This window comes from Anabas testudineus, chromosome 8 (assembly GCF_900324465.2).
Source record: "Anabas testudineus chromosome 8, fAnaTes1.2, whole genome shotgun sequence".
Classification (NCBI taxonomy): Eukaryota; Metazoa; Chordata; class Actinopteri; order Anabantiformes; family Anabantidae; genus Anabas; species Anabas testudineus.
Genome location: NC_046617.1, coordinates 14,466,846 through 14,475,257, shown reverse-complemented (window position 1 = coordinate 14,475,257; position 8,412 = coordinate 14,466,846).

Sequence of the window (8,412 nt, the reverse complement as noted above, 5' to 3'; positions counted from 1 at the left end):
CACACACCATATATACCAGTCTGTCTAGCCCTGGCCAAGCTGTCTTCCTTCCTCTTGGTTGGTTTCTCATTATTCATGGCAGTCTGTCTGGATTGTTGTTTTGTCTGTTTCCCAGTCTGTCTGTTAATGTCCATGTGTAATGCATATTCTGCAGCCGCCATCACTTATGGCGTTTCATTTGTTGCCATCAAATCTGGAGATCGTGTTAGAGGTTTTGGATCTGGACCTTTACATTTAATTACATTTATCTATCTGACACTTTTGTTATTTGCAACCTAAAAAATAGGTTAGGATCCGAGCCACAGTAGGTCAAAGAGAAGCCATTAAGAACAGAAAGTACTCAGCTCCATGGTCTAGGTACGTGAAATAAGTGCATCTCATTTTCTTGACGATGAATAAGGGAACAGGCATATTTAACACTCTCAGATGACGCAGATTTCTGAAGACAGAAAGGGTCTAGTGACCAGGTTTAGTGAGACAGAGAATTAGGATTGAGGTTTCCTGCCTTGCAGTCACAAGGCTGCTTTGCAATCGTTACTCATTTGCAAATTGTGGTGAACAAGAAGGCGCATAGATGTTTTTGATTGGGGAGTTTAGATAGCCAGTAAACACTTTAAAGACAAGTATTAGGAGACCAAAATATGCCTGTGCTAAAATAATGCAAGTGTCTGTACTGGTTGGGGGGTGTTTCTTTGTTTTTCACACATGGCCTTTATTGGTCTGAGCTGAGAATGTATTTATTTCACCAATGAACTTGAACTTGAAACAGTAGATGTAAAAGCCAGGAACCTGCAGGTTTCTACTCTTATCAAACATCAGTCATTGGAATCACTTGATGCTCTGTGTTTCTGATTGACTCCCTTAACTGCTTCCCTCCATATCACAGTGTCCATGGCCTCCCAACTGAGGAGCTCTGCCAACCTGGGCAAACCCCCATGCCAACGGAAATGGTCGCCTCTAATTTAGCTGAACCGGCTGCATTCCTCGCCTAAAACAAAGACGTTGCTGTTCACCACGTTAAGGCGAGCTTGCAACAGATACTAGCTCCATGTTGAAACAGACTCTAATCCTTCTTTTCATGCTGGCCTCTTGGTTCTCATCCAGTTGTAGTCTAGAATTGACAACTGAACTGCCGTGGGCATACACACTCATTTTTGTGGTCTTAAAAGTAATAATGATAATGCATCTAATAAATAACACATGTTTCATTAAACGCTAATCTCAAAGGGGAAATAGGAGGATAGAGCCACATAGTAATTAATAGCAGGTAAAACAACAGGGAAAAGGCAAAATCTAAATCAGTGGGATGACTGCAGGATTAGTGGTTGGCTTTTAGTAACTTATTGTGATAATTATTAAAGAAATGTTTTAGGATTTCTTTTAACCAGTGTCTGAGGCACCATTAAAAGTGTATTCTACTGGTTCGAAAGTTCAAACCCAGTGTGACGCAGGTTAGACTTGGAGGTCCAGAGGATTAGACTGGATGTTCAGCCTAACGGTTCAAATTGAACGTCATCTTTCTTTCTTATTAATTGTCTGTCTAAGTTTTACTCTTATTCCCACTCTTCATTTTAATTTCCTTCTCCTCACTCACTCTCCCTCCTTCACTCCCTCTCAGCGTCTCTTACACTGCCTGAGCCTGCCCTGACCCAGACGTCTGTTCCCCGTCTGAGCTGCTGCCAGATTCCTGCAAGGAGAGGAATGCACGAGAGGGCCTTGCCGAGCAGCAATTAACATTTCGTCGGTGCTGCGCCCACACCTATGCAGGGTGCTTAATGATAGCATATTCATGAAAAGCAAATATTTGCACAGAAAAGCTGTCTCCCAGCGACCGCCGAGAGGATGAGGGAAGATAATTGAAAGGAGCTTGCAGCACTTCTAAAAAAGCAAAAAGAGGGAGATAAAAAAGGAGAGCCGAGATAAATGGAGGGCCGGGCTTTAAAGAGACTGCTGGTAGCAAGAGGATACCCTGTTTGGAGTGTGTAGTGACAGGAGAAAACCCTCTCTGTGGGGGACAGCAGCACACGCTGAGAGGGCACCAGCAACAGTGAAAAAATCCTGGCACGTCAATGTGAGAGAGAGAGCAGCAGAAAACAGGGAAGGAAGATACGGTGGGGGGATGGGGTGACAGGTAGAGTGAAATATTTTTCATCAGATATAGAAAAATGGAGACATATTTCAAAGGAGAAGAAGAAATTCAGTGTTGACAAAAGACAGAGAGAAGGAGATGATACACTGACGGTTTTCCAAGAGGAGCAGACTGCATACCGTCCTCCATTTCCCCAAAGAACATCCCTCCCTACTGCTGCCCCCAGCTGGGAGTGTACACACACACACACACACACACAGATACAAGTACACACATCCAGCCCGGCTGTCTGGTTGGGGGAGGGGTACGCCGAGATGCAGGGAGGCAGCGAGGGATAGTGATGGAGAGGAAAAGCGAGGATGTGCAAGGCAAGAGGAGTGATGAAGACGAAGGCAACAAGAAGGGAGGAAGGAAAAAGGCATGGAGGGAAGGGAAGAAAGGAAGAAAGGAAGAAACGATTGGAGGTATATAGAGGAGGATGAGTTTTAAATGCCTTAAAGTAAAACAATAGAGGAAAAGAAAATTTATGTTACACACGGTGCATCAGTGTGTGTGTGTGCCTTCACCTGCGCTGCAATGCTTACAGTGTAAATCACCCATCTGACTCAGCATCCACAAACACACACACATTCAAACTCACACACACACCTCTTTATTCATTACTCATGTTCTCCTGCACAGCACCACTGCACAAAATTCCAACAAAATGCCCCTGCAGAGAAGTAATTCAGAAGTCAATAACACGGTACACTCATTCACACACACTTACACACACCATCCCCCCCTTTTCAAGCACACAAATATATAAAAATATATATGTGCACACACACACACACACACATGCAGTCCTAAACAAGACAGCTGGAGCCAGCAAACCAAAGCCCGCGAGAGCCAGCTCTCTTCAGATGGATTTGAGATGTGGGCTTTACCGTATCATCTGCCAGCACACTGCTGGGAATGAGACGTCACATTCATAACAGCCTACTGCCTTATAAGGCAATTATCTTCCTCTCTCCTCTCTCCCCCTCTCTCTCTCTTTCTCCCCTACCGTGGGGGGAGGGATGAGTGGTTTCAATTATATGTGACAAAGACCAAATTAGGCACCTGGCAATTTCAATATGGCCTCTTTCTCTGCATTAAGTTGATAGGATGTGGTTTTTCTGGGGAGGTAATGTGGTTGCATGCATCACAGTCTCGTGGATGAACATATGCATTTGTTGCTCAGAGATAAACAAAATGGGTTTAAATTTAGAATAGAAAACTAATCGCACTTGAGCTTGCAACATCTTGCAGCCAAACGACCAACAACGAACACTAATTCTGCATAAGATTTTCTTTTTTTTTTTAAATCTTTTTGCTAAAGAAAAGCAAGCACTGCACACTGCCATGCACATTCCATTATGCTGGTCACACAAAGGCTCAGCAGCAGGCCGTGATCGATCCATCCGCAGCAGCTTTTTTTGGAGGGGTGGGGGGCACATTGAGACTTTACTCTTATTGACTACTTCACAATCAATAGCAGCTGATTACTGGCTGGAGAAGCTAGCTGTGGTATCTGGTGCTGCTGTGCCTCTGCGATTGTACACTCAGTTTTCACACACTGACCACACTGGCTGCAAGATATACAAATGCAACCCGTCACTCTAAAACTCACATTTGCTCTCACATAATGTACAACTGCACACCCACGCTGTTACTGTAATGTAGATAATCTGTTTAAAGAGGAGTGGCTCATTGCTGGCGTTAGACTGTATGGCCTGCACACAGGGCCGTGAGTTATGGATTTCACTACAGAAATAACTCTAAACATGTGAATGCAGTTTTTATTTAAATCCCTTTTTTGCACAATTTAGTTTAGCACCATCCATCCATAGACTGAACCATTATCTCCTGAGACCATATTTGTACACCCCAAGTCAAGAATGGAAAAAGAAAATCAACGTGTATGAGTGTGCACTCAACCATCCCCTTTTTTCCATCTCCTTGTATGGTAGCTGTGAGGGGACCGGCGAGGCTTGCTGTTCCTCTCGGTCTCTGCACCTCACAGGAGTTTGACGTCTGCACGGCTCTAATCCACTGAGCTGCTGAGGAAAGAGTGCTGACAGTGCCCTTTTCCACCGACTATCCTCTAATCCAGCTGGCTGCGGGTCTGGGAGAATAATCCTGGATTAGGAACTCCTCCCCATGGAGCGGCCATGGGGTCCCTTATGGGGGCCCCATCACAGTCATCTGTGCCTGAGGCGCAGTGCCTTTCACATCGTGACAGAACATAACAGCCGATCCAAAAACACGCAAACAGTGTCTGATTAGGATTGAATTGCATCAGACCTCGCCTTGTCGCCCTGAGGGGAGCTGCAGTGCTTATTGGAGATGAATAATGGTAAAGAGGGATAATAGTGGATAGGCCTTGTAATGTTACAAGTGCTTTTCATTTGAGGTGACAAAGATTCGGATTGAAAAACGGAAGGAACTGAACCCCCAATCAAGTACTTTGTTAGCAGGATACACTCTAATTGGTGCATTGTTGGCAATAGCAGCTATTGTCTTAATGAGGTCCCTGATGTGTGTGTGTCTACGTGTGTGTTCCCACCTTAAGATCCTTAAGGTTTTCTTAAAAGAGAAGAATGAGTGTTTTCACAGTCAAACACTATCCAATGCAAAAATGGATTGCCCAGACTGGACTGAAAGGACCGTAAAGAATTCACAACATAACCTTAACATAACTCAGTTTAAAATTCAAACACCAACCTTTTCCAGCTCTTTGTCACGGTGAAAACACACACAGAGATTTAATGAATAATAAGGTTTAGGTTTAAAAACACATAAAACTTTGGTGGTAAAAGATAGAAGAGCCCAAAATCTTTGTTTAGAAGCCACAAAGATTCTCCAGACATTAATAAGAAGCACCAAAGGATTCTTGTTACACTGATATAGATCCACACATTGAAGGAATCATGACCAAAGTGAGTTGACTTACAGCAACAGACTCGCTGGAAATGAAGACAGCGAATTAACTATACGTCAACCACAATACAGATTCAGAGAGTAGTGATGTTTCAATCTCTGTGAATTGATCGGTATTTAAAGTGAAAGGTAATTTCCATTGTCTTCTACGTTGAAATCAATGACTGGATATGGATGCAATTAAACACAAATAAATGCTACAGAATTTGTATCTCAGTCACTGTATTAAAGATTGATCCAGAGCTCATCCTGAGGCCAAGAGTCAGGACTTGGTATTGTTATCGTAGCTATCTGATCAGTAATCAACAGGCTTTTTAATCTGTGCACCTCCCTCAGCACACAATCACCAGTTTATTTACCCGCATGGCTGCCCAAGGGAGCCTGGAGCTTGCGTCAGTGAACATATCCCATGGCCCCAGCGAAGCACAACAAGGGACAGCAGGGAGGCTCAATGCACGGAGAGTGTGTGGCCAGACTAGACTATCACTCTAGACTTTGAATTTCATTATCAGTGGTTGAATGTGTGACAAGTGAAAGAACGACTATCTCCATTCTGCTCAGCATTTGCTGTTATAGCTTATTTAAAACAATAATAGTGTTTTTACACATTAAATTTTCCCTTATAACAGCCACATGTTATTATATTATATGTTTCATTCTCAGTTTTGTCTGTGGCACTCAGACCCAATCACACTTATTTCCAATAAAGACATATAATACATATTTAAATGGCTTATTAATGCAGTTTTATGTTTTCATTAAGGCTCAGTTATTTACTCAAACAGGTGAGCACTTTGTTTTTTAGAAAAATATATCAAAACAATAAAATATAGTTTGTTTGGAGATTATTTAGCTATTATTAGCTTTGAATTAATATTTATTTTTTGGGTTTACATAAAAATATTCTGTACACGAAAAATAAAATATTTTATGAGCATAACACAAAAACAATATTTTCAATCTTCTATGACTATTAGTGCTTTTATTATGAAGAGAATAAATGCAATGCTGTGACTTAGTCATTTCCTTCCTTCCTCTGTACCAAAATATGCAAACACAAACACGCCGTCAGGAAGATCAATGGGGAAGGGAGGGGATCTGAAATACACACACACACACACACACACTAATACAGATGTGTTGTTGCATTCACAAGCACACACACCTCTGCACGCTGTCTGTGTGTCTCTGTCAATCTTGTACAATGTAAACCAATTGCAAAGTTAATGCGGCACATACCACGTTCTCCAATCCATCATAACACCTGTGACATATCTCAGAAGCGCTCAGCATGGCAAAGACGCAACAACAGCCCCTGAGCTCTAAAGTACACACAAAGTCATAACATATATCTTCACCCCTGTCACCCTCAATCCTCCGACTACCAGCTTCTCCTGTTTGCCTGCAGCTATTTCGAGAAATGCCTCATTTTCATTTCAATCTTCTCTCCGATTTAGTGCACAACTGCCATAAGCTGACTCCTTCACCTAAACGCCACTAACAGTTGAATAGAGCAGATATGAAAGAGGCTTGAAAGAGCCACCATTGTAATGATAAGAGGCCGAGTCAATCTATTTGCATTCAAGGTTGAAAAGACGTCTATTTTTGTGCATCTTCATACATGAATAGAGAGAGGAGAGCGAAGGATACAGGTGGCTGTGACAACATGAAAATGATCCAAGCGTGTATTCTGTCATACTTCATCACTTCGTGTGTAGAAAGGCATTAGTAACTACAAGCAAATGCTGTGCTGCATGAATAATAGTAGTAGTATGAGTAAATTATACTAGTTTTGTTTCAATGCTGCGCTGACACGGACGTTGCAGAAAGGTCTGGACAAGATGAAAACAGAGCAGGGAGGCAATAATTTGAAGAGCAGATTCTTCCTTAAGCCATTTAATCCCAGTATTCCAGCAATACACTGTTGCTGGAAAGTAAATCTATATTGTTGGCGGATAGATATGATGCCCCGAGGGCTCTGTTCCACGTGAGGTCACCAAACCAAATTCCTATCAACTACAGTCTCCTCTAAAAGTGCGGCTGTGTACTGAAGGCATTTGAGTTAAAGATCTAAAGATGAAAACAATGCCAAAGTTCTGAATTTTAGCTTTTGTTTCCTGGTATATTACACAACTTTAACCTTTTTGTCATGAAATGACTCAAAATTTGACGTGAGAGAAAGTATTGAAACATGTGGCCGACTGATGGCTCTAAATGACTTCTTTACACGACTCCTCTTGGTTTCAGTCTTGAGTTTTACCTCGGAAAACTGTACTTGTTGTTAAAAAAGGACAAGAAAAGCAAGCCATTGTAAATCTTTAAAAATTATTCAGAGACGTTGCACAAGCGGTGGTCAAAACCGACGCAACAATTCAGCATATCCTGAAAAAGAAAGAAACAACTTGTGCATCATTTACACAGAATAAGTCGCTGAAATTCCAGGAATTAAAAGAGGAAATTCTCAACGTTTGTCTCATATTCATCTCTTAAGCTTTTAATGTAAAGTCAAATGTCTTGGGTACAGCAAACAAACATGTCCTCGGCTTTTTCAAACTGAAAGAACTGCATGTTAAAATCATTTATTATTCATTTGTTTATACCCAAGAATGAGTAAGCGGTAAAACCCCATAGCTCCTCAGTTTCCCAGTATCATGGACTTCTCTTCACAACAATGAGATTATTCAAACACCATGTCTCCAGTTTCTGTTGCAGGCTTTGCTCTGAAGATTTAATATCTGACTAAAACGTGTAATGTAGATCGTTGTATCACACGGATTTGCAAATAATGCTAAATCATCGCTGTACTTTAATGGCAATTGTAATAACTGAAACAAATGTCTTTGGGTGTCGACTCATAATATTTGGACCTTTCATATGGTGTATGTGTATCTGTAGTAGCAATAAGGACTAAAACCCCAGCAGCCATGCAGAATGAAGCCAGGTTCTTCCTGTGTTATCAGACACTCTGATGGATAAGCCCGCTGACTCTACCCCTGGAAGTCCCATTAACACCTCCAGAAGGTAGAGCTCAACCCCCTCCATAAACAGCCCAGTCAGAGGTCCAGCCTAATGGGCTAAGCTCATTCCCAGCCTGGCCTGCTCCAGGTGTGGAAGCCGAGCCCTGTAATTGATAATTAGGGGGTAATAACCCAGCATTCAATGCCGGCCTCACGACAGGAGAGTAGCCAGGCCCCACACTGTCACTCAGTCAAAGGCAAGGGCAATGAGAGAATTGAGGAGGAGAGAGAAGGGCTGTAATTCAACAAGGGGAGCTACTAGATGGATGGCAGGGGGGGTGGAGGGGGGGCTGAGGGAAAAGAAGTGTTTTCTCAGAAGCAGTAAGTCATGTACACACAGGC